Genomic DNA, 16,887 nt, shown 5'->3' with positions numbered 1-16,887 from the left:
AGAACAGTCTCCAGGGTGTAGAGGCCTATTCAGAGCACTATTCTATCTCTGAGCGGGACTCAGCTGAGGCAGCCATGCAAGATGCTGCACGGCGTGCGCTTTCGCACTACTGCTCGGTCTTCGGTGGGGCAGCTGATGGTCTTGACCTGAAGTATTACCCCCGCCGTCCATCTGGCAGCACAGGAGGCGTGATTGTCTCACCTGTCGGTGAGGGCAATCCTAGGTTGAGCAGCACAGTCAACCTAGCCGCCGTGCTAAACACGGAGCTGGACCATGCATTAGACGAGCTGAGTAGGGCTCGTGCTGAGATCGCCCTGCTGCGGGCTGAGCGCGCGGAACGTCGTCATCTGGATGGTGGTTCCCCCGCTCCCGTTGGGACTCAACACCTGTACCGCTCACCTCAGCGTGGACACCAGTCTTATGGCAACCCCGACTGCAAGACCAAGATAACTCTAGAACCATAGATCGTTAGAGTTGGATCTTGTAATTAATACGAAATATATGCATAGAAGCTTCAGTCTTAGCGTTAGTCTCGGTCTTAGTTAGTCTTAGTTAGACAGGGTAGTTTGCTATATCCTGTGCATCTATGTTTGTGTAACACCCCGTCCAATCCCTGGACCGGCAGTACTTACTCCTGGCAGCTCTCTAGGATCATATATTGTCCCCACAGACCAACACGAGTCTTTTGTGCGCACTTTGTCCTCACTCATGCGCACCCGAGAAAACTTCCCGGTCGGTCACCCATCCCAAATTGCTCCAAGCCAAGCACGCTTAACTTGGAGGTTCTTTCGAGATAGGCTTCCGAAAAAGAAGATGCACCTTGTTGGTATGATTACACTATTAATTCTATTAAGCCTTGGGCTAGGACATCCCATCCTAGGGGCCAGGATATCACAATCCACCCCCCTTAGAAGACCGACGTCCTCGTCGGTCAACCCCAATCCAGGAACCTCCCCTCTTAGCCACGTCTGTGTGTCTAGTGTCGTCATATGCCATGCCATGTGACCACTCCGGGCCCACATGCGCCATGCGCCATATACCCGAACCCCCTAGCCCACACACGCCCGTGAAACCTCGAGGGTCGGCTCTGATACCACTTGTAACACCCCGTCCAATCCCTGGACCGGCGGTACTTACTCCTGGCAGCTCTCTAGGATCATATATTGTCCCCACAGACCAACACGAGTCTTTTGTGCGCACTTTGTCCTCACTCATGCGCACCCGAGAAAACTTCCCGGTCGGTCACCCATCCCAAATTGCTCCAAGCCAAGCACGCTTAACTTGGAGGTTCTTTCGAGATAGGCTTCCGAAAAAGAAGATGCACCTTGTTGGTATGATTACACTATTAATTCTATTAAGCCTTGGGCTAGGACATCCCATCCTAGGGGCCAGGATATCACAGTTTGTCATGATGAACTATGTTTGGTTTGGATCTTTGTAATGACTGTCACCAGAGTGTGGGTATCCCCTGCATTTTGGTTTATCTATTATGTTAATGGAGTTAGTTATATAGTTGGGAAACCTTTATTCCACTTTCCTCTTTATCTGAGAAGCTGTGTGGCCTGTGTTGGAGATCAGTGAAGATGCTCACCTGCTCAGTGCTGTTGAAGAATTCTATTCTCTTTTCTTATGCTGCAAGATCTGCCAGATCAGTTCTGATGTGTGGTTGCATTCTGCAGATGTCAGAGAACAGGCGCAGAGGAGGAAGGCGTGCTCAGCAGGAGCGAGCCGGTCAACAGGATGAGGTGCCTCAGCAGCAGCACCTGCCGCCCCCGCCCCCGATGTCGATCGAGCAGATGTTTCTGATGCAGACTCAGGCAGTTCAGGCCATCGGTCAGACCTTGGCCGCCATTCAGCAGCAGCAGCAGCAGCAGGCCCCACCTCAGCCTCAGATGCCTCAGATGCCCAGAGACAAGCGTGCTGAATTCATGAGAGGTCATCCACCAACGTTTGCTCACTCTTCTGACCCCATGGATGCTGAAGATTGGCTGCGCACTGTGGAGCGGGAGCTGCATACCGCTCAGTGCGATGATAGGGAGAAAGTTCTGTATGGTCCCCGTCTGTTGAGAGGAGCAGCCCAGTCATGGTGGGAGTCTTACCTCGCCACCCATGCCCATCCTGACGCCATCACCTGGGAAGAGTTCAGAGGTAGCTTTCGTCAGTACCATGTGCCTGCAGGTCTGATGACAGTGAAGAAGGAGGAGTTCCTGGCCCTTAAGCAAGGGTCATCATCTGTCAGTGAGTATCGAGACAGGTTTCTGCAATTGTCTCGCTATGCTCCTGAGGATGTCAACACTGACGCCAAGCGACAGTATCGTTTTCTGAGAGGCTTGGTCGACCCTCTGCAGTATCAGCTGATGAATCACACCTTCCCGACATTCCAGCACCTGATTGACAGGGCAATCATGACAGAGAGAAAGCGTAAGGAGATGGAAGATCGTAAGCGCAAGATCAGTGGACCCCAGCCTGGAGCAGGCAATCGCTCTCAGCCGCGTTATAATCATGGAAGACTGAACCACTTGGAGGCTGAAGCAGTTCAGGAGACCCCCGGCATGATAGTAGGTATGTTCCCAGTCGACTCCCGTATTGCAGAAGTGTTATTTGATACTGGAGCAACGCATTCTTTCATTACTGCATCATGGGTAGAAGCACATAATCTTCCAATTACTACCATGTCAACCCCCATTCAAATTGACTCAGCCGGTGGTAGAATTCAAGCCGATAGCATTTGTTTGAATATAAGTGTGAAAATAAGGGGGATAGCGTTTCCCGCCAACCTTATAGTAATGGGTACTCATGGAATAGATGTCATCCTAGGGATGAATTGGCTAGATAAGTATCAGGCAGTTATCAGTTGTGATAAAAGGACAATCAAGTTGGTGTCCCCAGTAGGAAAGGAAGTGGTGACCGAACTAGTCCCGCCTGAGCCAAAGAAAGGAAGTTGTTATCAGATGGCCAGACTGAAAGGACCAATCAAATTCTCGAAGATATGTTGAGAGCCTGTGCGTTGCAAGATCAGTCCGGATGGGATAAGAGATTGCCTTATGCAGAGTTTTCCTATAACAACAGTTACCAGGCCAGTTTGAAGATGTCACCATTTCAGGCGCTTTATGGAAGGAGTTGCAGAACTCCGTTGCAATGGGATCAGCCTGGAGAAAAGCAAGTGTTTGGGCCAGACATTTTGCTTGAAGCCGAAGAGAACATCAAGATGGTCCGAGAGAATCTGAAGATAGCGCAATCGAGGCAGCGAAGCTATGCAGACACAAGAAGAAGAGAGCTGAGTTTTGAAGTCGGAGACTTTGTCTATCTGAAAGTGTCACCGATCAGAGGAGTCAGAAGATTCGGAGTGAAAGGCAAGCTAGCACCCCGCTACATTGGTCCGTATCAGATTCTTGCAAGACGTGGAGAAGTGGCCTATCAGCTCAGTTTGCCAGAGAAATTGTCTGCTGTGCATGATGTCTTTCATGTGTCTCAGTTGAAGAAGTGCTTGCGTGTGCCAGAAGAGCAGTTGCCAGTGGAAGGTCTTGAAGTCCAGGAGGACTTGACCTATGTTGAGAAGCCAGTGCAAATCCTTGAGGTTGCAGACAGAGTCACCCGAAGGAAGACCATCAGAATGTGCAAAGTCAGATGGAATCACCATTCAGAGGAAGAAGCAACCTGGGAGCGTGAAGATGATCTGATGGCTAAGTACCCAGAGCTCTTTGCTAGCCAGCCCTGAATCTCGAGGGCGAGATTCTTTTAAGGGGGATAGGTTTGTAACGCCCCGAATTTTGCAGTTGAATTTTTTCTTTTCTTTACTCGCCAAAATTCGGGCGTTACCTTTTCTTTTTCTTTTTTCCCTCGCTAAACCTTGACCTTTTCCAAAGTTCTAGCGGGATTCGGTTTGGAATTCCCGTGTAATGAAAAACCCTAAGTACTTTAGGTTGTTTGATGCACCATGCCGAATCTTGCATTTCTTTTGATTGCTTTGAAAGCGCAAATGCATTCATGTAGAAAGATTGGATTTCGAAAATGAGGAGAAGATCTTTTCTTTCTTTTTTCTCTCTCTTTCTCTCTCCTCTTTTTCTCTCTCTCCCGCGCCGTGGGCCGACCCCGGCCGGCCCAGCCGCCCCTGGCGCCCCCTCTTGGGCCCAAAAAGGCCCAGCCGCCCCCCCTCTCCCTTTTTCCCCAAACCCTCTCCCTCTCCCTCTCATTTTCCCTCTCTCATTCTCTCCCTAGCCGCCGCCCCTACCCGCCCCCTGCCCTAGCGCCGCCCCTGCCCTAAGCCGCCGTCGCCGCCCTCGGCCGCCCCCTACTGCCGGCCGCCCCTCGCCGTCGCTCCCCAACGCCGGTGAGCCCCCCCCCCTCTCCCTCTCCCTCTCCCCTCCCCCCTCCTCTCTCCCTGGCAGCCCAGCCGCCCGGCCGGCCCTCGGCCGCGCCCTGGCGCCCCCGGCCAGCCCCAGCCCGCCCCTGGCCGCGCGCCCCGGCCAGCCCCCAGCCGCCCCAGCCGCGCCCCGGCCGGCCGCTGGCCGCGCCTGGCCCGCCCGCCTGGCCCTTGGTCGCGCCCCCTGCGCAGGGCCGGTTCAACCGCCCCTAGGGCCGGTTCAACCGCCCCCCCCCCCCTCTGTTTTTTTTATTTTTTTATTTCATTTTATTTACTTTCTGTGATCCTAGTTACTTTATTTTAGGTAGGTTAATCATTGTTCATGTTATTGAAATAGGAAGTTTAATTTAAAATTTCGTTATGCTAGTTGATTCATGTAGTTAATTGTTTATCTCGTGCAATGTTGATCAACTTAAAATGATTAGGTTTCCATTAGTGTATATGTAACAGAAGTCTTTTGTTAGGAACCAATTGTAATTGATCGTTAGTGCATAAGATTTAACCCCCTGCGAGACCCTTTCCCGTTTCTTTCTGACCATAACAAATGCGATATCGAATGTCATACTTGATGCATATTCGCTTTACTTGTTCCCTTGTATGGTGTACTGTTCTTTTGTATTAAATATGTGGATGTATGTATGTTTGCGCTCGCATAGAGAACGATCCAGTCGAAGAGCCCGAGGAATTCGCAGGAGAAGCCCCTGAGCAGCAGTCGGTTGGTGGAGGCAAGTGTCCTTTGACCTATCTCTGTCCTATTCATTATTTAATTCACCCCCCGCTTTACACATTTATGCCTAAGGATTGACTAGCTTTTTGTTATCCATGTCCTTGTTTACCTATCTGGGTTGGATTATTACTGCTTAGTTTGATGCTATTGCTCAACTTTAATCAATGAACATGATGAGAATATCTATGATACGCTGTTTTCCCTTCTCTTATTATGATGTTGTACTTGTGGTCACCAAGGGGGCTCGAGCGGTTTCTCGAGTGCCTCTCCGTAAGGACCTGTTCTATGGATGACCGCCCGGGAAAACAGTGCAACCATGAGGGTGGAATGGGGTGCCCTTAGCTGAATAATTAGAGGATCCGGGGTGTAGTTCACTTAGCCGTCGTGCCGTCAATGGGGCTCGGTGTATGCGGCTCGCTCTGCCAAGTTTGGGTTCGCCCCTTGGGGAGGAGTGCGGTGCATTTAGGAAACCTAACGGGTGGCTACAGCCCCGGGGAATCTTTGTAAAGGCTTCGTAGTGAATCCCTGGCCATTCACCTCGGGAGTGAATAAGGGTCTTGCAAGCCCGGGCCAGAGAGGGAATCACGGCTTGTGGGTAAAGTGCACAACCTCTGCAGAGTGTTATGAAACTGATATATCAGCCGTGCTCGCGGTTATGAGCGGCCAAGGGAGCTCCAGTGATTAGTGGTACTTGATCAGAGATATTTTGGCACAGGTGGTTATGAGATTGATGGTTTTGGTTACGATTATGGTATTGGTAAGTGGTATTCTTTCCGTTTGGAAAGGATACATTGGGCTAATAACTTGGGTTAATGTTAAAACCTGGCTTTCTACTAGTAAGTAATAACCTGACCAACTAAAAGCAACTGCTTGACTTATCCCCACATAAAGCTAGTCCACTACAGCCAAACAGGATACTTGCTGAGTATGTTGATGTGTACTCACCCTTGCTCTACACACCAAACCCCCCCCCATCCCCAGGTTGTCAGCATTGCAACCACTGCTCAGGCGAAGATGAAGCTGTGGAAGGAGACTTCCAGGAGTTCCAAGACTACGACGAGTTCTAGGTGTGGGTTAGCGGCAACCCCCAGTCGGCTACCTGTGAAGGCCGCGGTTATCTACGTTTCTTTTCCGCACTTTGATTTATTGTAAGAACTATATGGACGTCTCAGACGTACGATGTAATCGACTATTATTCCCTTTTAATACTATTTTGAGCACTGTGTGATGATGTCCATATTATGTAACTGCTGTGTACGTGAATAACTGATCCTGGCACGTACATGGTTCACATTCGGTTTGCCTTCTAAAACCGAGTGTGACAACATCGCCTGCTACGCTATCAACCGGTTATATCTACACCGAATCCTCAAGAAGACATCCTATGAACTCCTAACCGGTAAAAAGCCAAATATTTCATATTTTAGAGTTTTTGGTAGCAAATGTTTTATTCTTGTCAAAAGAGGTAGAAAATCTAAATTTGCTCCTAAAACTGTAGAAGGCTTTTTACTAGGATATGACTCAAACACAAGGGCATATAGAGTCTTTAACAAGTCCTCAGGACTTGTTGAAGTTTCTTGTGACGTTGTGTTTGATGAGACTAACGGCTATCAAGTAGAGCAAGTTGATCTTGATGAGATAGGTGAAGAACAGGCTCCGTGCATCGCGCTAAGGAACATGTCCATTGGGGATGTGTGTCCTAAGGAATCCGAAGAGCCTCCACATGCACAAGATCAACCATCCTCCTCCACGCAAGCATCTCCACCAACCCAAAATGAGGACGAGGCTCAAGTTGATGAAGAAGAAGATCAAAGAGATGAGCCACCTCAAGATAACGACAATGATCAAGGGGGAGATGTAAATGATCAAGACAAGGAGGATGAAGAACCAAGGCCGCCACACCCAAGAGTCCACCAAGCAATACAACGAGATCACCCCGTCGACACCATCCTCGGCGACATTCATAAGGGGGTAACTACTCGATCTCGTGTTGCACATTTTTGTGAACATTACTCTTTTGTTTCCTCTATTGAGCCACATAGTGTAGAGGAAGCACTTCAAGATTCGGATTGGGTGATGGCGATGCAAGAGGAGCTCAACAACTTCACTAGGAACGAGGTATGGCATTTAATTCCACGTCCTAATCAAAATGTTGTAGGAACCAAGTGGGTCTTCCGCAACAAGCAAGATGAGCATGGTGTGGTGACAAGGAACAAAGCTCGACTCGTGGCCAAGGGGTATTCACAAGTCGAAGGTTTGGATTTTGGTGAAACCTATGCACCCGTAGCTAGGCTTGAGTCAATTCGTATATTATTGGCCTATGCTACTTACCATGGCTTCAAGCTTTACCAAATGGACGTGAAGAGTGCCTTCCTCAACGGACCAATCAAGGAGGAGGTCTATGTTGAGCAACCTCCCGGCTTTGAAGATAGTGAGTACCCTAACCATGTCTATAGGCTCTCTAAGGCGCTTTATGGGCTCAAGCAAGCCCCAAGAGCATGGTATGAATGCCTTAGAGATTTCCTTATTGCTAATGGCTTCAAAGTCGGAAAGGCCGATCCTACTTTATTCACTAAAACTCTTGACAATGATTTGTTTGTATGCCAAATTTATGTTGATGATATCATATTTGGGTCTACTAACGAATCTACATGTGAAGAATTTAGTAGGATCATGACACAGAAATTCGAGATGTCTATGATGGGGGAGTTGAAGTATTTTCTAGGATTCCAAGTCAAGCAACTCCAAGAGGGCACCTTCATTTGCCAAACGAAGTACACTCAAGACATTTTAACCAAGTTTGGAATGAAGGATGCCAAGCCCATCAAGACACCCATGGGAACAAATGGGCATCTCGACCTCGACACGGGAGGTAAATCCGTCGATCAAAAGGTATACCGGTCGATGATTGGTTCATTGCTTTATTTATGCGCATCTCGACCAGACATTATGCTTTCCATTTGCATGTGTGCAAGATTCCAATCCGACCCTAAGGAATCCCACCTTACGGCCGTAAAACGAATCTTGAGATATTTGGCTTATACTCCTAAGTTTGGGCTTTGGTACCCTCAGGGATCCACATTTGATTTGATTGGTTATTCGGATGCCAATTGGGCGGGGTGTAAGATTAATAGGAAGAGCACATCGGGGACTTGCCAGTTCTTGGGAAGATCCTTGGTGTCTTGGGCTTCAAAGAAGCAAAATTCGGTCGCTCTTTCTACCGCCGAAGCTGAGTACATTGCCGTAGGCCATTGTTGCGCGCAATTGCTTTGGATGAGGCAAACCCTGCGGGACTATGGTTACAATTTAACTAAAGTTCCTCTACTATGTGATAATGAGAGTGCAATCCGCATGGCGGAAAATCCCGTTGAGCATAGCCGCACTAAACACATAGCCATTCGGTATCATTTTCTTAGGGATCACCAACAAAAGGGGGATATCGAGATTTCATACATTAACACTAAAGATCAATTAGCCGATATCTTTACCAAGCCACTTGATGAACAAACTTTTACCGAACTTAGGCATGAGCTCAATATTCTTGATTCTAGGAATTTCTTTTGCTAATTTGCACACATAGCTCATAAGTATACCTTTGATCATGTCTCTTCTATATGCTATGACTAATGTGTTTTCAAGTGTATTTCAAACCAAGTCATAGGTATATTAAAAGAGAATTGGAGTCTTCGACGAAGACAAAGGCTTCCACTCCACTCTACTACTCACCCTTCGCCGTCGCTCCATATCACTCTCCGTCTTTGGTATAATCTTCACTCATATGTTTTATTTGCCAAAAGGGGAGAAAATAGTTAGGACAAGGGCCTATATTTCATTCCAAGTATCCGTTTTTGGCGATTCATGCCAAAGGGGGAGAAAGTATTGGCCCAAAGCAAAAGGACCGCACCACCACCCTAATTTTTAAATTAATGATTTTCAATTGGTAAATTTCAAATTGGTATCTCTTTGTGTTCTAAAGGGGGAGCAAGTAGTATTTTCAAAATTGATGTCTTAAAACCCTCTTGAACACTAAGAGGAGAATTTATTTGAGGGGGAGTTTTGTTTAGTCAAAGGAAAAGCATTTGAAACAAAGGGAGAAAATTTCAAACTTGAAAATGCTTCGCAAAAATCTTACTCATTTACCTTTGACTATCTTGCAAAAAGCCTTTGAAAAGAATTTACAAAAGAATTTGCAAAAACAAAACTTGTGGTGCAAGCGTGGTCCAAAATGTTAAAAATAAAGAAACAATCCATGCATATCTTGTAAGTATTTATATTGGCTCAATTCTAAGCAACCTTTGCACTTACATTATGCAAACTAGTTCAATTATGCACTTTTATATTTGCTTTGGTTTGTGTTGGCATCAATCACCAAAAAGGGGGAGATTGAAAGGGAATTAGGCCTACACCTAGTCCCTAATTAATTTTGGTGGTTGAATTGCCCAACACAAATAATTGGACTAACTAGTTTGCTCTAGTGTATGAGTTATACAGGTGCCAAAGGTTCACACTTAGCCAATAAAAAGACCAAGTATTGGGTTCAACAAAAGAGCAAAGGGACAACCGAAGGCACCTCTGGTCTGGCGCACCGGACTGTCCGGTGTGCCACCGGACATGTCCGGTGTGCCACCGGACATGTCCGGTGCACCACAGGACTCCAGCGCAAACTCGTCACCTTCGGGAAATTCCAGAGGCAACTCCGCTATAATTCACCGGACTGTCCGGTGTACACCGGATAGTGTCCGGTGCTCCAAGGAAGAGCGGCCTCCGGAACTCGCCAGTCTCGGGAATTCAGAATGGTAGCTCCGCTATAATTCACCGGACATGTCCGGTGTACACCGGACTGTCCGGTGTAACTGCGGGGCAACGGCTACTTCCGGCGCCAACGGCTACCTGCAGCGCATTTATTGCGCGCCAGCGCGCGCAGAGGTCAGGCACGCCCATGCTGGCGCACCGGACACTCTACAGTACATGTCCGGTGCGCCACCGGACATCCAGGCGGGCCCAGAAGACAGAGCTCCAACGGTCGGAACCCAACGGCTTTGGTGACGTGGCTGTCGCACCGGACATGTCCGGTGTGCACCGGACTGTCCGGTGCACCATCGAACAGACAGCCTCACCAAACGGCTAGTTTGGTGGTTGGGGCTATAAATACCCCCAACCACCCCACATTCAAGTCATCCAAGTTTTCCACTTCTCAACTACTTACAAGAGCTCTAGCATTCAATTCTAGACACACCAAAGTGATCAAATCCTCTCCAAACTCCACACAACGCCCTAGTGATTAGTGAGAGAGATTTGCTTGTGTTCTTTCGAGCTCTTGCGCTTGGATTGCTTTCTTTCTCTCTTGATTCTTTCTTGCGATCAATCTCACTTGTAATTGAGGCAAGAGACACCAATCTTGTGGTGGTCCTTGTGGGAACTTTGTGTTCCAAACATTTGAGAAGAGAAAGCTCACTCGGTCCGTGGGATCGTTTGAGAGAGGGTAAGGGTTGAAAGAGACCCGGCCTTTGTGGCCTCCTCAACGGGGAGTAGGTTTGCGAGAACCAAACCTCGGTAAAACAAATCATCGTGTCTCACTTCGCATTTGCTCACGATTTGTTTTGCGCCCTCTCTCTCGGACTTATATTTATTTCTAACGCTAACCCGGCTTGTAGTTGTGTTTATATTTGTAAATTCAGTTTCGCCCTATTCACCCCCCTCTAGGCGACTTTCAATAATCAAAAGAATAATTTTAATTGATCGTCTTTTTCTTGGACGAGGAGTCGTCGTCGTCATCCTTTGGTGAAGAAGATGAGGCATCGCTGTCGTAGTAAATGATCTTCTTGATACGCCTCTTCTTCTTCCCGTCCCTCTTCTTGTGACTCGAGCCTGAGTCAGTGGGCTTGTCGTCTCTTGGCTCGTTGAAGAGGGACTCCTCCTTGTCGTTGACCACCATCCCCTTACCCTTAGGATTCATCTCTTCGACCGATTAGTCCCTTAGATGAAGAGTACGACTCTGATACCAATTGAGAGCACCTAGAGGGGGTGAATAGGTGATCCTATAAGATCAAACACTAAATAGCCACAAACTTGATTATTAAAGTGTTAGTGCGACTAAGTAGCTATGAAGCGAGTTCTTGTGAACAAAACAATCACAGAAAAAGAACACAAGAGACGCGATTTTTATCCCATGGTTCGGCCAAGTAACACTTGCCTACTTCCACGTTATGGCCTCCCAATGGACGAGGGTTGCACTCAACCCCTTTCAAGTGATCCAATGATCAACTTGAATACCACGGTCTTTTCCTTTCAGAGTATCCTTCCCGTTTGTGAGGAATCTCCACAAGTTGGAGTCTCTCGCCCTTACAATATTGATCACAAAGAAAGCACAGAGTAAGGATGGGAGAGCAACACACGCAAGACTTAAATCCGCAGCACAACCACACACACAAGTGAAGAAGTGAGCACACAAACACAGCGCAAGGAGTTTACAACTCGAACAGTGCTCAAATATCAAGAACGATGATCCGATTGCGTGAATGCAGAGTCTAGGTGTCTTAGGATGTTTCTTGTAAGTTTGGTATGTTGCTCCATGCGCCTAGGGGTCCCTTTTATAGCCCCAAGGCAGCTAGGAGCCGTTGGAGTTCAACTTGTAAGGCAATTCCTGCCTTCTGTCGAGTGGTGCACCGGACAGTCTGGTGCACCACCGGACAGCTACTATAGCAGTCTGGTGCGTGATCTCCTTCCATATCGGGAGCAGCCGACCGTTGGTCCTCGGGGCCCATTGGCGCACCAGACACTGTCCGGTGCACTCCGGACGGTCCGGTGTGCCCAACCGACCGTTGGTGCGGTCCACGTGTCGCGCGTTGATCGCGCGGACGACCGTTGGTTGCAGGCGCTGTTGACTCACCGGACAGTCCGGTGAATTATAGCCACGTCGCCTTTTTCTTTTCCCGAGAGCGACGAGTTCATCGTTGATAGCTCACCGGACAGTCCGGTGCACCACCGGACAGTCCGGTGATTTATAGCCGCGTTACTCCGTCGTTTCCCGAGAGCAGCCGATTCACCGTCGACTAGCCTGGGCCACCGGACACTGTCCGGTGTGCCAGGCCTGAGCTGGTTTTGGCTGTACACAGCCAACTCTTTTCCAATGTCTTTCTTCTTTACTTGGCACTGTTTCTAGTACTTAGATAACCATGTTAGTATTCACAAACAATTCACTAAGTCTAGAAACATACCTTGTTCTTTGATTCGCACTTCTGACTCCTTTAGCACATAAGAACTTAATCAATATGTGTTGGACATCTAATCACCAAAATACTTATAAAAATGGCCCAGGGGCACATTTTCTTTTCAACGCCTGATACGACACGATAGCCTAGCACATTCCATTTAAAACTAGTTAGACCGTGCTTGGACTCAAACTTTGGTCCACAGGTGGGCAGGACACGGTCCACCATTTAACTGTGTCGTGCCTCGGCCTGATTAAAACGGGATGTCCCGTGACTAGGGGTGGTAATGGATCGCGATCTAAATGCTTCTTCATAAATTGTAGGGCCCTAAATAAATTTTAGTTCTAAAATAAATAGAAATATGGCTCAATCCTAATTCGATCTGATTCTTAAATTTTATAATATAAAATTTAGAGCTCATCGTCACCTCTACCCGTGACGGGCTCAGGCCGTGCTGGCCCCACATGACCCATTGGCCACGTATACTCACAACATCTTTCTCACAACTTAGAGCTAGAGGTGGTAATAGATCACGATCCAAACGTCTCTTCACAGTGAGTTAGAGCTTTTAACTAATTTTAGTTCAAAGATGGATAGAATAGGACCTGATCTTAACCTGATTTGATTCTTAAATTTTATAGTGTAAAGTTTAAAATCTAAAGCTCATTACCACTCCTGCTTACATCTATAATCATAATTTTAAAGAATTTGCATCTAGAATCAGTTTTTTAAAATTTACAGCTGAATCAATCATACCCTAAACTACGGTACGGCTCACCAAGTTCATGGCTACACGAAGAAAGGGCTTATAGTCTCTGTCCCTCCCGTAACTATCAAATCTTCTATAGGCACGATTAGGGATGAAAGTGGTAATCCGAACTGTTAGAACAAATTTAATATTTTAAAATAGATATGTATAAAATTTGATGTTGATCTTTTCTTATGTTATCAAGCACATTAGTACAAATATAAATAAAATATTACATAAATTGTTTTATGTATTATTTGCTCCCTACAACACAAAAAGTTGAAAAAAATACCGAATTTGTTTCCGAATCCATACCGAAGTTTATATCTATTATTTGAGAAAATATAGGATGAATTTGAGGTTTACCTTTTATGAATCTTAACAAGATGGATGTTAAAAACAAGAATACAAATTTGTATTGTATATTTTATATCACAATAAAAGAAAAACGACTAAAAAATTGATTACCGAATAAATACCGTTTCCGACCGTTTTCATCCCTAGGCACGATCCACAGACAGGTCACAGGTGGGTTGCCTTCAGAGCAGATGTGGCAGCCCATCGTGGGCCCATCCTGAGATGTACAGACCGAAGCTCCCCCATGCCAAAATCAGTGTAAGTCCTTCTAAAGTATAATATTTGTAAATGTAACTAGTTCATAAAATATCAATATTTATATTTTTTATTATAAAAATCTAATATAGGATTATCTAGTGATACTTATTCTATTATATTTTTAATAAATATTTAGTTAAGTTGAAGATTATTTGTTTTTTTATGAATAGGTTATTATATTTTTATTCTCTTTTAGATAGAGGGAGTACTACTATCTCTATTTCGAAAAGATGTAATCCTATATCGATCTTTAGTTAAGCTATCTTAAATCTGATTAAACATATAAAGTATAATATTACAATTTATTTGATAAACAAGAGTACTCTCTTTGTCCTATATTATATGATATTTTAGAATCTCTTACGGAACCAACCAAAAGACCAAAATGTATCAGCAGGGATAGATCCTAAACATCTAAATTATAGGAAAAACTTAATGTTTTAAAAAAGTTATGCATAAAATTTTATGCTAATGTTTAGTTATTTGATAATCATATTATTTAAAACAAAATTATCATTTGCTCCCTGCAACGAAAAAGGTGAAAAACATCCAAGTATGTATCTATATCCGAATCTTGTATCTATGATTTGAGAAGTTATAAGACCAACTGGAGATTTACTTTTTATGAATCCTAACAAGCTCTATGCTAAGAACAAGAATATGCATCTGCATAACATATTTTATATCTTATTTGTTCACAATTAAAGAAAAAATACAAATATGTAACATCAAAATAATTATATGAATCCATCCTTACCAAGGAGTACAGAGAGAGATGTATTAAGAAAAAAAGAGATTTGTAGTGTACGAAGAAAATGTACATTAGAAAGTAAGTAATGTTAATTATTCTGAGCAAATTTGAATGTTGTAACTTGTAAGATCATCTAAAAGTGAGTGTACTAAAAAAATGCATTTCATGACCAAAGTAATGTCACTCGCTTGGTATCATAAAATTTATTATATAAACTTAATCATACTTAAAACAACCTGACTCAATATTGTGCTAGAATTATATTCTTTCTCTAATGTAGGAAAATATCTTTGTTCCCAAAGAAATATACTCCTAAGTTTGATTAGGTTTATAGAAAATAATATCTACATTCTTATCTCTAAGTGTGTGTGTGTGTGTGTATATATATATATATATATATATATATATATATATATATATATATATATATATATATATATATATATATATATATATATATATATATATATATATATATATAACTTAAGATTGATAGACTCAACAAAAAACAACTGTTATATTTTTTATGCGAGGATAAGTAACTAATATTTCTTTTATTCTAAAAAGTATAATTCTAACATAGTATAAAGTCAACTAAATTTTATTTTTACCAGTCTTATATAAAGGAAAAACATAAATACTTTTATAAACAAATAAGTATCATTACATTTATCATAAAATATATTTTTACAGTCTACCTATTTTGCGGGATAAATATTAATACTATTTTTTGTAAATATTGTTAAATTTTGAATGTTTTGACATATGAAAGAATTAGAATTACATTGGAACCGAGGTAGTAGTACTTCCTCGGACCCTTTTAAGTGTCGCTATGGCATCTCTATTGGTTAAGTTTTCTTAAGTTTAAATAGGTTTATAGAAAAATATTAGCAATAATTGTATCTATAGATGGTATATTGTGAAAATAGATTCGACAATGTACTAACAAAGATAGTGTACTATAAATGTTAATGATTTGTGTACATATTTGATAAAAGTAAGTATATATGAGTTCTTTCGAGAAGGGAGAACGATAGTTAAAAAGGACAAAGTATATTTCAAGCATCATGGTCACTTTTTTTTTTGTATGTTCTCTCTGCCAGTACCGCCATCCTAAAAATCGGTAGTGTAATGGAGACAAGACAGTCCTGTTGTGCCACCACAGCTCCATAAAGAAGCACCAGTAGAGAATAAGGACCAAGATGGAGACATGTGGTGGTGTTCCATATAGTGGAAAATGGAAAGTGCCAATAAATTGCTTAAGCAGGACAATGCAATGAAACTGTTGCAAGTCCTCTCCGACACTGACTTTTGAGAATATTGTTAGACAATAGGGACACAAATAGCTTTTTTCCGATGAAGGAAGCTTTACTAGACACATGCCTGTTTAGACGAAGGAAGATGTTAGATGTAGACAACACCTCTATTACTTCCAAATTCCAAATTTTTTTGTCCAAAACATCTTGTATTCATGTTCATATGCAGGGACAGTGATATCAAGTAGTACGTATACAGTTAAAGGTGAGCCGAGTGGCTAAATGGATCAATGGTTTCGTGACATTACATTATGCTTGCTCCTTTCCGATTCTAGTTACACCAACTTGTTTATATTTTTATAAGGAAAACAAAGTTAACTTATAGGCTGATTTTGGTGACTAGGGATCATGGGGTATTGGATAAATTTTCCCTCAGGGCTGATTTGATGACAAGGAAATCACGGAAGGATTGGAGGGGATTGAGGAGAAAATGAACTAATTTCCCCCTCAATCCCCTCCAATCCCCCGTGATCCCTGGTCACCGAATCAGCCCTCAATCCGCTCTAATCCTCCCGTGATCCCCTTGTCACCAAATCAAACCATAGTGTTTGGTTTTCCTAGCTAAAGTCTAGTTCATGTTACATCAAAAATTTAGATACTAGTTAGAAGTATTATGATGTGTTAACAGAGAAGTATACCGCCTCTTTTTATATAGTTGAGAGGGAAGGTCTAGGAGGCAAATGTTCTTTCACCAAAAAGTAGAACATTAACAAAGCCAATATAACTTGAAGGCATTTTTTAGAGAAGCTGATTTCAATCTTCATAGCACCTTTCGATTTTCTGCTCTTCCAAATACATACCGTTTTGGTGGAGAGAGAGATGTTTGGCAAACTAATAATTTACATTTTTTAGAAAGCATATAGCTTACAACAATTGTACTCCCTTGTTCTTTTTTATTTGTCGTGGTTTAGTCCAAAAATAAGCTAGCGGGTGACAAATATTCGAGAACAGAGATGATATTTTATCCGTTCTTTTTTATTTGTCGTAGCTTAGTTTAAAAATAAACTATTGGACGACAAATATTCGAGAATCGAGGTCGTAGACTTCATCGTCTATAACAACCTTTTCTAGCTTACAGCTGAACTAAATAGAATCACACTGACTGAACCAGACAAAATCTTCCCTAGAGTGACGATTGGCGTCCCCTCCCCGATTC

Source organism: Zea mays, chromosome 2, assembly GCF_902167145.1.
Source record: "Zea mays cultivar B73 chromosome 2, Zm-B73-REFERENCE-NAM-5.0, whole genome shotgun sequence".
Lineage (NCBI taxonomy): Eukaryota > Viridiplantae > Streptophyta > Magnoliopsida > Poales > Poaceae > Zea > Zea mays.
This window is presented reverse-complemented; position numbering follows the sequence as displayed.